Source organism: Panthera onca, chromosome D1, assembly GCF_046562875.1.
Source record: "Panthera onca isolate mPanOnc1 chromosome D1, mPanOnc1 haplotype 2, whole genome shotgun sequence".
In the NCBI taxonomy this organism is placed as follows: Eukaryota; Metazoa; Chordata; class Mammalia; order Carnivora; family Felidae; genus Panthera; species Panthera onca.
The window spans coordinates 97,736,607-97,752,274 of NC_138348.1; the positions used below are offsets into that span (position 1 = coordinate 97,736,607).

Below are 15,668 nucleotides of genomic sequence, written 5' to 3' on the forward strand. Positions count from 1 at the left end.
ACGGCCAAGGCCTGGCAGGAGAACCAGTGGGCTCCTGAGGGCAGCACCATCCTGGGCTGGGGGCATGCAGGAAGGAGATGAGGCTGTCCAGGCCCTGGAAGCCCAGAGAGGCCAGGAGGGGTAGTCAGGGAAGGCTTCCTGGAAGAGGCAAGCAAGACAGGAGGAAGCATGACTTGGAAGAGAGAGGAAGAGGGTGCAAGGAAAACACGCCCTTTCCCTGATGTGGCCGGGAACCCCCACCCCCCGCCCCACCGCAAGTCTCCTTCATTCTCACTGTCCTTCCTTGTTCTCCCTACCCGAGGCCAAGGGACACCAGGGGAGCAGCTCTCTCCCCTGCCAGATAGTCAAAGTACCTAAATGAGCTAGCTGTTGGTGCATCATGGAGGGACAACCCCCTTCCCTCCTCCCTCTCCCTGCCCTGCTGGGCCAGTGGCCAGACTTTCCAGAGGGGGCTCCTTAGAATCAGAAAAGGGAGGGGAGAATTGAGCCAGAAGCAGAGCACAGAGGGGAAGGGGTAAGACAGGAAAGGATGGTGAGGGGACACGGGGCATCTTGGGAGGATGTGCAGCAGTGTGAGGGAAGCTACCTACCATGGAACCAGTGTGCTGTGTCACCTCCGTGCCTTCCCTCGGGAGCCGTGAGGACGGTCTCCCCCAGGTTGGCCGCTGCTCCCCGCAGCCCGTGACCACAGGCAATGCTCTTTGGAGCCCCTCCCCCGGGCCAGTAGGTCCAGCCGTGGGCACTAGGTGCCCTACAGCCTCCCAGACCTTCTTTAGGACCTGCCATCCTGTGGCTATGAGCGGGAGGAGGGTCACTCTCCTGGGCTCCAGGGATGCCCAGATTCTCTGAGAAAGGCCTTAGTCCCCCAACATTTGGGGCCCTTCCCAAAGCCACTGGCTCCAGAAGAGAGGACGGGCACCCTCTGTCTCGCTGAATCCCCCGGGCCCCCGTCTGTCCTTGGCTGGGTCCTCACCGGGAACCTCCACCTGCAGCCCGGAGGCCGGCACAGCTGGAGGACAGCCATGTCCAGAGGCCCCGGGCCCTCTGCTGGGGCCTGGGTGGGGATGTCCCCTGAGCACCATGCTCCCCGTCACTCCCCACTGGCTCCATTACCATGAGAGCTGTGATAATACAGTGATCAGGAGAATCCTTGCTTCCATTTCTTGAGCATGCCTCCCTCAGCATGAGTGAAACATTGGCCCCCTTGGAGGCCTCGAGAGAGGGGCTCAGGGACGCGAGTGCAGGGGAAGGGAGGTGTCTCTCCCAGAAAGGGAGAGAAAGGAGAGGATCAATGCTGTTTCCACTCTCTTTCCTCTCAGCCCCAGCCAAGTCCCTGTCCCTGCTCCCCTGTGTCTGGTCCCAGCAAGCTGTGGGCTTTAGGCAATTCTAGGCCTGCTGTGGGTAGCCTACAGGCACGTTGGGGAAGGGCCACAGGGCTCTGGGCTGCGGGAGGGGGGAGGCAGAACTGGGGCTGAGCAGAGAGCCCTGGCTAGGTCGCTGGGAGTTCTCTTCCTGGCTCAGTCGCTTCTGGCTGTGTGATCTGGGACAGCTGCTTGCCCTCTCTGGGCCTGACCTTCCCCATCTACAGAAGGAGGTGGTGTTTTCACTGGATCATTCCTGAGGTCCTTTCCCAGCTGTGATAGTTTGTGAGGTAAGGATCACAGCGAGGATAGTTGGGAGGACTGGGAATCGAGCTCCATCCCAGCGGGGGCTCCGTGACCAGGACTGGCTTGAGAACCGGGTGGATCGGATTCTCAAATCCCCGAGGCTCCCCTTACCCAGCCCAGCTTCCCCTCCTTACCTCCACGCCCTGTCAGGGCCTGGGTCCCTCCCCAACAGAAGCCTTCCCTGCTCAGAAGGGAGGGTCTGGGAGCCTCCGAGGCAACTAAGCTCTGCTCTGGGCCTGGATCTCCAGGACCCGCTGCAGTAGGGACTCCATGACGTCAGGGGTTATTCCGTTTTGTTCTAGAAGAGTGTGGCCATGTGGACAGGCCTTGGAGGCTAAGGAGCAGTTCCCTGGGGGGTGGGGGGAGGTGGGGAAGGTTAACAGAAGAGTTGGGGAGGTGCCAGGCATGAGGGCATATCTGGGACACTTCTTGGGGGAGTTGACACTTGGGACTCTGAGTTTGGGCGACAGTTGGCCAGACTGCCTGAGTTAGAATCCCGGCTGCAGCACTCACCAGCTGTGTGACCTTGGCAAGCTACCCAGCCTACAAGAAGGAAGCATCTTAGATTGCCAGAACAAGAACAATGTGCAAAGCACCTGACACAGCAAGTGATCAATAACTGAGACGTGGTAATGTGGTTGTGGTCGCATTAACAACAGCAGCCAGAAGCAGCAGCAGCAGCAGCAGCGACGACAGCATCCCAACCCCATCCTTGTTAGCTTCCGCCCTTGGACAAGGGACCAGGGGCACAGAAAGGACGGTTTCCCTCGGCTTTCCGGGCCCAGAACCAGCCCGGCGGCTCCCTGAAGTTCTGAGACATGGCCAGCAGGTGGCAGCATTTCACTGCAGTTAAAGGGCGCTGAGCTTCCCTCCCCAGGCCGAAGGCGGCCCCCCACAGCTCATTCTCAAGGGGAGCCCCTTTCTGCACTCCTTCTGCATGAGCTAAGCAGATCTTGCCCTAGACTGTGGGACGTGTGATTACAGGCCAGCAGTCCCCCAGCTAGGCAGGAAGGAGAGGTTGCTGCTGACCCCACCGAACTCTGCCCAGCCTGGCTCCGGGGGCTGCAGGGTGGGGCATGGGGAGGGTCCCCTCCGTGTGGGAGCTGCTGCCCTTGGGGTCTCCCTGCAGGCGGGCAGGCTGAGGGAGGGGGTCTGGTGGGCATGTCAGGTTCAGTTCTGCAGCCCCTGAAGCTTGAGGGGACTCTGTACAGGGCAGACCAACAGGTGAGGTGGTAAATAGAAAGGCAGAGTCCTCAAAATCGAAGGTGACAGCAAATCGAGGGGCAGAGCCCCTTGACTTCTGTCAGCCTCAGATTTCCTGCTTACCAGATGGGGAGATCTGTATCTCCCTTCTGACTGACTGTGCGGGGAGATCGGAAGGATAAGAGTTGGGGCCAGGAATGAATGTCCAGAGGGGGTGGGGACTGGGAGGCAGAGGTGGGGCCCAGCTCTTGTCTGGGCCTCCTCTTCCCACCAAACCTTCAAATCGCCTCCCAGGAGGGACCCAGGCAGTTTTATCTTTCTGAGGATTGACGATTAAGTTTGAAAACCGGCAAGGCTGAGGCTGGGAAGGGCCAAGGCAAGGAGGAGGAATCGGGGACCGGGGTCATGGGAACCACTAGACCCTCTTGCAAGAGGGGGGGCAGTGGGGGGGGCAGGACCCCCCCCCTCCCCCAGGGACTGAGAATGATGCCCTAGTCCCTGGGGGCTGTCCAGGGAGGGCAGAAGCCAGGTCAGGGAGGAAGGGAAGGTCTTTGGCTAGCTGGTGGTGAAGGAATTAATCCTAAGTGGACTGATAGTTTGTTTCCCTACTGGCTTTGGGGTGGCTTTGGGGGGCAAACTGCATTTCCGTCCTCGTGTGTAGACCCTCAATGGACCGCAAGCCTTAGCGCTGACTGGCAACATGCAGAAGGTGAATCTGTCAGAGGAAGGCACGGCCTTGAGAGCCTGTCACTGAAAAGGACTCACGGTTATTCCTTGGGAGGCAAGGTTGTGGGTCTTCGATGGCTCAGGCAGGGGACCCTCCTAGGGGGCGACCTGGACCAGATGACCTGAAGCCTAGGTTTGGGTCCACCGCGCAGGCCCAGGTGACAGAGAGGGCTGGGGGTGAGGATTCAGAATGGCGGGACCCAGGGGCTTCCTCATTCATTGCCAATATTCGTGGTGCACCAAGATCTCAGCACGGGGAGACAGGAGGCTCTCTCTCTGTGGAAATTACAGCTGGTCGGGGAAGCCGAAGATAAAGTCACCGGTGAATGTGGGCTGATTTAGATGTGATAAGTGTCCTGCAGAGCACGATATGACACACGGTGCCATCAGGGAGCAGGGCTGGGGGAGGCGGGCTCTCCCTCTGAGGGGATCTGGGGGTGAGGATCGCCCAGCAGGGGACCTGCCTGAAAGAGTACGTTCTGCAAGTATGGGGACGGCGGGGGCCAGCCGGCTGGGGGTGCTGAGGCGGGGACCCTGGGCAGCAGTGAGGCGGGCAGGGCCCCAGGGCACAGCGCCTCGTGGGGAATTGGGGCTTCCCGTAAATGGTGGCACTGACACGGCAGGAGGGTGAGTGATCATATTAGCGCCCTAAGAAGAGGGCCCCGGGACAGTTTGGGGTGACACTGGAGTGGAGGTCCAGGCGGACAGTGGCGGTGGCCGGAGACACGGGCGGTGGGGCCGATTGTGGCGGGTGATGCTATTCCGGATGGCGGAAGAAGCAACGACAAGGGGGCTAGGCCTGCAGGGGGGTGAGGCAGTTTGGGAAACTGGCCGAGAGCAGAGGGCCCGTGGGCAGGTGAGGCAGGTGGGAGGTCCCAGCTGCAGGGGGAGGAGGGCCAAGGCTCAGCTGCACAGGCTCCGGGGGGGGGGGGCTGGGGGGAGGTTGGGGTGGGGGTGTGGGGAGCGAGTCCTGCCATGGGGCGTGGAAGCAGGGAAGGCGCATTTGGCGACAGGGCCCCAGAGACAGCTCCTTGCCTGTCCGTCCTCCTGGGAGGCAGCATGCTGTCCTGGATCTGAATCCTGACCCGGGCAGTTAGTGGCTGGGTCAGTAGAACTAGTTACTTATTCTTCCTGGTCCTCAGTTTTCTCCTCTGTGAAGTGGGGCTGCCCCCTGGGGTTTTTGTGAGGATCAGAGGAAGGGAAACTAGGAAAGGGTCACCACGGTGACCGACACCTTGTATCACCTGGTAAATAGGTGCTCAGTGAACGGGCATCGAGGACCGGACAGAGGGAGGCCCCTCCCCATCCCCCTGCTCTTGCTGCTGGTGGAGACAGAGTCCAACCTCCCCCATCTAGGGAGGGACCTGCTTGTCCCACAAGACCACCCGACTCTGGTTCCTGGGGCCCTCCCTCCCCCGTGTCGGGCAGGCGGCCAGGGGCCCTCCCAGTCGCGTCTGGCAGGGGTGCCAAACTGTAAGAACGGAGGCTAATTCTTGTCTTCCCCGAGTGCAGGGCGGGCCACTACATGCACGGGTGGCCGAGGTAATTAATTTACACATTTCATCCTGCTTAGACTAATAAGCTTCTATATCCTCCTTCTCCACTGAGTCTGAGCCTCCGTGCCGGGCCTGCCAGAGACGTTTCACCTGGCAGTGACGAGACCAGGCTCCAAGAAAGGCGGTGAAGGGAAGCCGGTGAAGGGGGAGTAACATGGAGCGGATTCTGCTGTTTTGTTAAGAAAGGGGGAAATGCACCCGCAGATCTGCTTGGAGGTTCGAGCCTGGAGGCTTACGCCCGCCACGGGCTGCTCCCGGGGGGGAGCCGAGGCCCTGCAAAGCAGGCCAGATCCTTCTCTACTTTTTGAGTCTCAAATGCTGCGAATGTATCTCATACTCAGAATTCATCGGCTGTCCACAAATCAACACGCGTGTAATGCAAACAGCCCATCTGTGTAGCCCGCGTTCGTTGGCTCCCCCGCGCGCCTGAGAACGAGGGTGCAGGAGAGTAAGTCCTGTCACTCTCTTCAAAGAGTGAGAGGTGGGGGTACGAGGCCATCCTTGAAGACCATAACCAGTGGTGACTGCAACGCCCAGAAGCCCAGGCTTGTGGGGCTCAGGGAGGAATCCGAGTGGAGTTCGGGGCTTCCTGGAGGAGGAAGGCTTGAGCCATTTTGAAGGTAGGGTAGGAGTTGACCAGATGGAGAGGAGAGGAAGACCTGGATGGAGCCGACAAGTGAGTTGCAATTCTGATTGTTAAAATGTGGGTTGCACTTGGGCCCCGGCACCCGCACCCATAACGTGGGGAGAATTTGCTGGGGGAGCCCCTAGAATGATCACCGACCCCTCTCACCGGCCTGGAGTCTTTGGTGGGAGCTTAAGGACCCGGGTCTGTGCTGGCTGCAGAGACGCTTTCTTGTTAGCTGAGGACACAGGGCCAGCTCCTTCCGGCTGCTTCCCCCTACTTATGGATTCCATTTGTACGCTCCGATTCCAAATCCTGCAGGATTTAATATCCACTCTGTAATCTACTGGCACCAATAGGTATTATCTAACTAAACCTTAAATTGAAAATGCTAGGCTTCCATTTTCCCCACGCCGTCGGGAGAAGTCGGGGCTCGCTACGTCTGATGTAATTTACTCTTGTGCTAATTAAACTGTCACATTGCTGTCCTCGCAGGCACGAAGCTGGCTCCCGCCCCCCCCCCCCCACCCCCCGACACGCCTCACGATGCAGCCCCGGGGTGGACGAGGCCAAGCAGGGAATTGGGCTGGCCAATCTGGGGGCTGCAAGACTGGCCCCGCGTCTACCCCAAGTATCTCGCGCTTTAAGCCCATTTCACTTCGTGAGAGGTTAACAGTTTACTTTCTGTTAATGGGCATTCATTCATGCACGCACACACTCATTCAATCACTTGTGCATTTATTAAGCACTCACGGAAGGCATGGAAATAAAAGATGCTAGACACACAGTCAAGGCGCCTCTTACCCACCCAGCCCCCCCGGCCCCCCCCCCCCCGCCATTCGCCATGACAGTTCTATATGATGCCAATTCCCAGGCCACCCCAGCTCACAGAAGAACTCGAGGCGGGGAGGAGGAAGAACAGATAATGTCATAGATGCTTTCTCTTCAGCAGACATAAAATGACGGTTTTCAAGAAATTAAGCTTATTGAGACCGTTGAAGATCCACATGCAGTGGTAATTCACACGCAGTGGATTCACGAAGGGATCCCATGTTGCCCCCGCTAACACCATCTTGCAGAACCTACGTACGATATCGCAACCCAGGATACTGGCACCGATGCGGTCCAGGCACAGAGCATTTCCTTGGTTTCCATCCTTTCCACGAGGATGTCTCCTGTTGCCCTTCTGTAGACATCCTCACCTCCCCTTCCTCCCCTTCCCTGAGGGGTTGCCCCTGATCTGTTCTCCCTTTCTTTCATTTTGTTATTTCACAATGCCAAATACGTAGTGACCTTTGCAAGTCGGCCTGAGTGACTCATGTGACGTGGCAAGGTAAGCATCACTCCACGTGTTACAGAAACGCAAGTTGAGGCCGGGGCAGTGAGGTAACGGGCAGAAGCAGGATTCAAGCCCGGTTCATCCTGAGTCCCGGACCTGGCTCGCCGTGGCCACCCTGACTTGCAGGTGGCATTGGAACCGATGACTCTCAGTGCTCCCCCTGTCAGGGGGAGTCCCCTCGGCATCCAGCACATGGCCGGAGGTCCTGGCCCTGGATTGTTGGGGGGTCTCAGTCCCGGACGCGGGAGGGAGCAGTCCCCAGCCTGTGCCTCCCAGCCTGGCTTCTCAAGGGCAGACAGAAGGGGGCCCTGCCCTGGGCCCCCTGCTGTGGTGAAGGGCATCCTGAGGCAGGATGATTCCTGGAAACAGACCTTCCACCTTGTCCGGAGGGGCCCCAGTGGACTCAGGTGCTGTCTCCTGCCTGACATCGTGACGGGCTGGGTGCACTCCTCAGGACGGGGGGAAGGGAGGCTCACGCCCTGAAGTCACCTCCCCGCTGCGGCTCTCCGAGCGCTCTCCAAGCCTCACAGCCCGAGATTGGGTCTCATGGCCCTCTAGTCAGGTCAGACTCAGGGCCGCAACCGGTCAGCTCCGAGGCAACGTCACTTGCGGAGCTAACCAAGCGTGGGATTGTTCAGATTCCTGGAAGGAGCGGCTCCCCCGTGTGCACCCCTCCCGTCTGCCAGCTGTCACCTGGGTCCTGCTCCTGCCATACCCTGACCCAGTGGCTGATGGGGGGTTCCCAAGCCAGGACCCACGGCTCCCATATCACTGTAACAAGAGCTTCGTCTCTATGAGGAGGACTTAGATCCTGCTCCCTAGGGAGGGGGGTCTGGCTCTTTCTGTACCCAGTAGGGGGTGGTCATTCCCCAGACTCAGCCCTGCGGTCCCTGGGCTTGTGCCTGAGGACATGAGTTGGCCTGGGGTGGGCTGTAGACTAGGGCCGGAGATAGCAGGGGTGACCCAAGCCCCTGGGCATCAGAGTAGGGCCAGGGCCAATGGCAAGGAGGTGTGATAAGAGGCAGACAATGTCTACTCAATGCAAGAATCTTGCAGTAACTAGAACTATCCAACAGTCGAGCAGACTGCTTGGTGAGGTAGCAAGTTCCCTGGCGGTGGAGGCATTCGCTCGTTCAGTCAACACACATTGATTGTCTGTCTCCCTTGGGAAGGCCATCCGCCATTGTGGCTCTCGGCTCTGGAATCACTCACCTTTGGCAAGTTCTCTGTGCCCCACTTGCCTCACCTGCAAAATGGGAGTAATAACGGTCCCTCACCTGTCTCAGCAGAACCCGACCCTGCTTCCCATGATGCTCCACCACACCACCCTCCTGCCTTGTACCTGGCAACATGGCAGGGGCGACTCCCGTCAAAGCGCTCTCATTTCACCCTCGGGGCAAATGTCTGCATAAGTGGGAATGGCTATCAGTCAGCCCAACTCACGGGCGAGAAAACAGAGTCGGGATGGGTCTCTGAACACTCAGAGCACCTGCCTCCTGTGGGCTTTAGAGCAGCCACGGCTACGTCCTTGGAAGCTTCTGGACTCCGAGATGCAGCAGGTCAGAGGCCGTGCAGTGAAAGTGGGACGTGGGTAGGGGCCGAGGACGGAAGAGGCGGTGCAAGCCGGTGGGTGGGTCTGGGCAAGATCGAAAGTGGCTGAGGCCAGACCCCCACGCCCCTCCCCGCTCCCACGGGCAGAAGGAAACCGGAGGCTTCTCCGCCGGGGGACGGTGGCTACACATCAAAAGGGCATCACACAAGCACTCTTGATAAACAGCAGGTAGCCCCGCTCCCACTAGCTAACAGGATTAATCTAAATGCACACAGACGCAGCTGGGCAAAATCAAAACACAGAACCCGGGCTAAAGTACAGCACTTAACGGGGAGCCCTCGGAGCCTCACGACACGTCGCCTGACTTGCTCGCCCACCACAGGGGTGAGGACGGCAGGAGGCGGCCACGTGTGATGGCTATGTGTGGCATGGAGGTCAAGGGGACCCTGGAGGGGAGCCGGGGACCGGGGAAGTCAGGCAGCCACAGAGGGGGGGCAGGGCATTCTCGGAGGGCTCAGAGTGTCAGCTGGGTGGGTACATCCTGAAAGGTGGAGGCAGCTGGCGTGCCCTGGAGAAGCGGAGAGCCCCTGAGTGCTCCTGTGACCAGCACACCCACCTGCCAAGTTCTGCCTGACGAGAGGGTCCCATCCCGGGGAACCCTACCCGAGGGCAGTCACAAAAAGAGAAGCAAGGTCTTCGGGTGGCTCTGCCTGGTGGTCTGGCCTCCTGAGCCTTATTCCGGCCTCCACGGTGAAGGAAGGGAGGGAAACTCGTTACCAGATAACTACATTCAAGCCTCACTATGGCTATTATAGCCCACTTTACAGAAGAGGAAACTGAGGCAGAGTTAGCTTTCAGATCAGCCGGGACCCAGAGCCTGTGCTCCTGGCACTGCTCCAAGCTTCCTCCCAAATCATCACTTCAGTCAGAAGCAGATCTTTTGTCCTGGGCACTTGCCTTGAGCTCAAATCAGCTCCAAAGCCAAGGTCAGAGCAGAAGCTTCTAAACTTCCGGGGTCTAGATCCATGCTTCCCTCCGCTTCAGCTCAGGACACCCATCACCTTGGTGACGTCCTCTGGCTCTCTGGTGATGCTGGCTGTTGTGGGCCTGGAAGCCCCTGGGATGGGACTCCAGGGGAGAGTGAGAAAGACCATGGAAATGACTTTTTGAGTCCCTCAATCTGGGCAGGAACTGGGGGAGGGTGGTTCACCACATCCATCCCTCAGCCTCTAGTTGGCAGGCAAACCAAGGACATATCCCCCTTTCCTCAAATCTTAGGAATGAGAAAGCCAGGGTGCCTGGGTGGCTCACTTGCTTAAGCTTCTGACTTCGGCTCAGGTCATGATCTCATGGTTCGCGGGTTCAGGCCCCGTGTCGGGCTCTCTGCTGTCAGCATAGAGCTGCTGTCTCTGCTTTCTGCTTCAGATCCTCCCTCTCTCTCCCTCTCTCTCTCTCATAAATGAACAACAACAACAGGGGAGGAGCCAAGGTGGCGGAACAGCATGGAAGTTTTTTAGGTGTCTCGCGTCCCCAAAATACAGCCAGACCAACACTAAACCATCCTGCACACCTAGAAAACTGGTTTGAGGAAGGACACAACAATCTGCACAACCTGAACCACACAACTCAGCAGGTACATGGAGCGGAGAGGTGAACTTGGGAAGAGAGAAGCCGCGGAGGGCAGGGAGGTGTTTTGCGTGTGGAGAGAGGATGGAGACAGGGGGTGGGGGTGGGGGGGGTGGGGAGGAGAATATGGGAAAAGCACCCCCCCTCCAAAAAGCAGCTGGAGAGAAAGTGGAAAAGTGGAAACAGCCGCAGGGACTGAACTAAAAAGGGAGAAAGGAGAGGGTTTCAATTCCATTAAGACTATAAACGGGGAGCGCAGAGTCTGAAACTCCGCAGCTGGTACCTGGTGGTGCTCTGGTGGGAAGGGCGAATCCCCAGGAGCAGAGCGGGGTCCGGGGTTCAGGCCACACGGGGAGAGGTGGTTCCCCTGCTGGGAGGACACCTGGCAGAGGCTGTGTGGCTCCCCCGCCCCCAAAGGCAAGGCCCCAGTGGCCCCGGGAGAACAACCACATTCACCGGTGCTGGAACAAGGTCGTTGTGGGTGAAGCCTGGTGCCGGATGGGTGTTGTGATTTTCCATAGTCCCTGAAATGCTGCTGCTACACTGTCTCGCAAACTCTTTCTGGGACGGGCTGGCCCCCGGCCGCAGTCTCTGGGCAGCAGCAGCACGGTCCTGCCAACGTTCCTGGGTGCGACCGGCACCCGGTCATTGCTCGGTGAGACCCTCCAGCAGACGGGCAGAACGGGTCAAAGCCGCAGCTTCTCAGAAGTAAGGAGTCGGGAAACACAGCCGCATCTGAGACAAAACTCGGGAGGGAGGTGCTGCCTGGGGCTTGGTCACGAACCGTGTAAAAGCGGGGAGTAGATGGAAGCCGAAGACAAAGGACGGGTGCGTGATTGCTGATCGGGGAGAACAGAATTCAGATACTACAGACCGGGTGGCTGGGTGACGCCATTTAACCGCTCCCGTGCATGCGCATACGCACCTACGTGCGCCACAACGATCTGCCCCAGTAAGCTAAGCAGCGCCATCTAGTGGAGAGTGGAGCCCATTACACTAAGCCCAGCCCAACGGGGCCAACCTTGTTCTTCAGGAACACAAGTCTCTCCGTCTGCTTAGTTTATGGACAATAAAGCGTTTCATAGTTTGACATCTAGGGGAAAACGAAGTCATGTTTCAGTCTGTTCGCTGGTCCACCTATTCAATTTTCTTTCTTTTTTTTTCTCTTTTTTGTTTCTTTTCATTTTCTTGAATACAGAAAGAGAAAAAATTCATTTTTATTTTCAATTTCTATTAAAAACATTTTTGTTTGTTTTCTTCTACTATATTTTTTACTTTTGTGTATATTTTTTCAAATTCCATTTTACTTCCATCATTTCATTTTAGTCTACTTCAGTGTATTCATTTTTTCAAATTTTCAAACAATTTTCTTTTTTTTTCTTTCCTCTTTTTTCTCTAATCTGTCAAGTCCCTTTCAACATCCAGACCAAAACACACCTAGGATCTAGCATCATTTATTCAATTTGTGTGTGTGTGTTTTAATTTTTTAATTTTAATATTTTTTTAATTTTAATTTTTTAATTTTAATTTTTAATTTGTTTTACCTCATTAATTCATTTTCTCCCTTCAAAATCATGAAATGAAGGAATTCACCCCAAAAGAAAGAGCAGGAAGAAACGACAGCCAGGAATTTAACCAACACAGATACAGGCAAGATGTCTGAACCAGAATTTAGAATCACAATAATAAGAATACTAGCTGGAGTTGAAAATAGATTAGAATCCCTTTCTGCAGAGATAAAAGAAGTAAAAGCTAGTCAGGATGAACTTTAAAAAAATGCTGTAACTGAGCTGCAATCTCAAATGGATTCCACGGCTACAAGGATGGATGAGGCAGAACAGAGAATCAGCGATATAGAGGACAAATTTATGGAGAATAATGAAGCAGAAAAAAAGAGGGAGATTAAGGCAAAAGAGCGTGATTTAAGAATTAGAGAAATCAGTGACTCATTTAAAAGGAACAACATCAGAAACATAGGGGTCCCAGAAGAGGAAGAGAGAGAAATAGGGGTAGAAGGGTTATATGAACAAATCATAGCAGAAAACTTTCCTAACCTGGGGAAAGACGCAGACATCAAAATCCAGGACACACAGAGGACTCCCATTAGATTCAACAAAAACTGACCATCAACAAGGCATATCATGGTCAAATTCACAAAACACTCAGGCAAGGACAGAACTATGAAAGCAGCAAGGGAAAAAAGTCCCTAACCTACAAGGGAAGACAGATCAGGTTTGCAGCAGACCTATCCACAGAAACTTGGCAGGCCAGAAAGGAGTGGCAGGATATATTCAGTGTGCTAAATCAGAAAAATATGCGGCCAAGAATTCTTTATCCAGCAAGGCTGTCATTCAAAATAGAAGGAGAGATTAAAAGTTTCCCAGACAAACAAAAATTAAAGGAGTCTGTGACCACTAAACCAGCCCTGCAAGAAATTTTAAGGGGGACTCTCTGAGGGGAGAAAAGATGAAAAAAAAACCCAACCAACCAAACAAATAAATAGAGACCAAAAGCAACAAAGACTAGAAAGGACCAGCGAACACCACTAGAAACTCCAACTCTACAAGCAACATAATGGCAATAAATTCATATCTTTCAGTGCTCACTCTAAACGTCAGTGGACTAAATGCTCCAATCCAAAGACATAGGGTAACAGAATGGATAAAAAAACAAGATCCATCTATATGCTGTTTACAAGAGACCCACTTTAGACCTAAAGACACCTTCAGATTGAAAGTAAGGGTATGGAGAACAGCATGGTCAACAAAGTAAGGGTATGGAGAACAACATGATGGTCAACAAAAGAAAGGCGGAGTAGCCATACTTAGACAATCTAGACTTCAAAATAAAGACTGTATCAAGAGATGCAGAAGGGCATTATATCATAATCAAGGGGTCTATCCACCAGGAAGACCTAACAATTGTAAACATTAATGCGCCAAATGTGAAGCACCCAAACATATAAATCAATTAATCACAAACATAAAGAAACTCATTGACAGTAATACCATAATAGTAGGGGACTTCAACACCCCACTCACAGCAATGGACAGAGCATCTAATCAAAAAATCAACAAGGAAACAATGGCTTTGAGTGACACACTGGACAAGAAGGACTTAACAGATATATTCAGAGCATTTCACCCTAAAGCAGAAGAATATACATTCTTCTCCAGTGCACATGGAACATTCTCCAGAAGAGATCACATACTGGGACACAAATCAGCCCTCAACAAGTACAAAAAGATCAAGATCATACCGTGCATATTTTCAGACCACAACGCTATGAAACTTGAAATCAACCACAAGAAAAAATTTGGAAAGGTAACAAATATTTGGAGACTAAAAAACACCCTACTAAAGAATGAATGGGCTAACCAAGAAGTTAAAGAGGAAATTAAAAAGTTCTTGGACACCAATGAAAATGATAATACCACAACCCCAAACCTCTGGGACGCAGCAAAGGCAGTCATAAGAGGAAAGTATATAGCAATCCAGGCCTTCCTAAAGAAGGAAGAAAGATCTCAGATACACAACCTAACCTTATGCCTTAAAGAGCTGGAAAAAGAACAGCAAATAAAATCGAAAACCAGCAGAAGACAGGAAATAATAAAGATTAGAGCAGAAATTAATGTTATCGAAACCAAACCAAAGCAAACAAACAAACAAAAAAAAACCCAGTAGAACAGATCAATGAAACCAGAAGCTGGTTCTTTGAAAGAATTAACAAAATTTATAAGCCACTAGCCAGTTTGATCAAAAAGAAAAAGGAAAGGACCCAAATAAATAAAATCAAGAATGAAAGAGGAGAGATCACAACAAACATAGCAGAAATAAAAACAATAATAAGAGAATATTATGAGCAATTATATGCCAATAAAATGGGCAATCTGGAAGAAATGGACAAATTCCTAGAAACATATAAACTACCAAAACTGAAATAGGAAGACAGAAAATTTGAACAGACCCATAACCAGTAAAGAAATCGAATTAGTAATAAAAAATCTCCCAAAAACCAAGAGTCCAGGGCCGGATAGCTTTCCAGGGGAATTCTACCAAACACTTAAGGAAGAGTTAACACCGAATCTCTTTAAGGTGTTCCAAAAAATAGAAATGGATGGAAAACTTCCAAACACTTTCTATGAAGCCAGCATTACCTTGATTCCAAAACCAGACAGAGACCCCACTAAAACGGTGAACTATAGGCCAATTTCCCTGATGAACATGGATGCAAAAATCCCCAACAAGATATTAGCCAACCAGATCCAACAATACATTAAAAAAATTATTCACCACAACCAACTGGGAATTATACCTGGGGTGCAGGGCTGGTTCAATATCCACAAAACAATCAATGTGATTCATCACATCAATAAAAGAAAGGACAAGAACCATATAATCCTCTCAATAGATGCAGAGAAAGCATTTGACAAATACAGCATCCTTTCTTGATAAAAATCCTCAAGAAAGTAGGGATAGAAGGATTATACCTCAAGATCATAAAAGCCATATACGAAAGACCCAATGCTAATATCATCCTCAATGGGGAAGAACTGAGAGTTTTCCCCCTAAGGTCAGGAACAAGACAGGGATGTCCACTCTTGCCACTGTTACTTAACATAGTATTGGAAGTCTTAGCCTCTGCAATCAGACAACACAAAGAAATAAAAGGCATCCAAATCGGCCAGGAGGAGGTCAAACTTTCACTCTTCACAGATGACATGGTTCTCTATATGGAAAACCCAAAAGATTCCACCAAAAAGCTGATAGAACTGATTCATGAATTCAGCAAAGTTGCAGGATATAAAATCAATGCACGGAAATCGGTTGCATTCCCATACACCAACAATGAAGCGACAGAAAGAGAAATCAAGGAATCGATCCCATTTACAGTTGCACCAAAACCCGTAAAATACCTAGGAATAAATCTAACCAAAGAGGTGAAAAATCTATACACTGAAAACTATAGAAATCTTATGAAAGAAAATTGAAGAAGACACACAAAAATGGAAAAAGATCCCATGCTCCTGGATAGGAAGAACAAACATTGTTAAAATGTCAATACTACCCAAAGCAGTCTACATATTCAATGCAATCCCTATCAAAATAACACCAGCATTCTTCACAGAACTAGAACAAACAATCTTAAAATTTGTATGGAACCAGAAAAGACCCAGAATAGCCAAAGCAATCCTGAAAAAGAAAACCAAAGCAGGAGGCATCACAATCCCAGACTTCAAGCTGTACTACAAAGCTGTAGTCATCAAGACAGTATGGTACTGGCACAAGAACAGACACTCAGATCAATGGAACAGAATAGAGAACGCAGAAATGGACCCACACATGTATGGCCAACTAATCTTTGACAAAGCAG

General features: G+C 52.6%; 1 long non-coding RNA gene across 2 annotated transcripts in view; it reads right to left on the bottom strand.

Moving 5' to 3' along the window:
- Window positions 1–5,130: 5,130 nt before the first annotated feature.
- Window positions 5,131–15,668, bottom strand: part of LOC132660985 (uncharacterized) — a 32,221-nt gene continuing 21,683 nt past the window's right edge. Inside the window, exons 4-5 of one of the 2 annotated variants that reach the window (XR_009601994.2) lie at window positions 5,946–6,092; window positions 5,131–5,811 (exon numbers count right to left, since the gene is read on the bottom strand). This is a non-coding gene — a long non-coding RNA (uncharacterized LOC132660985). The other variant, XR_009601993.3, reaches the window with a different exon arrangement.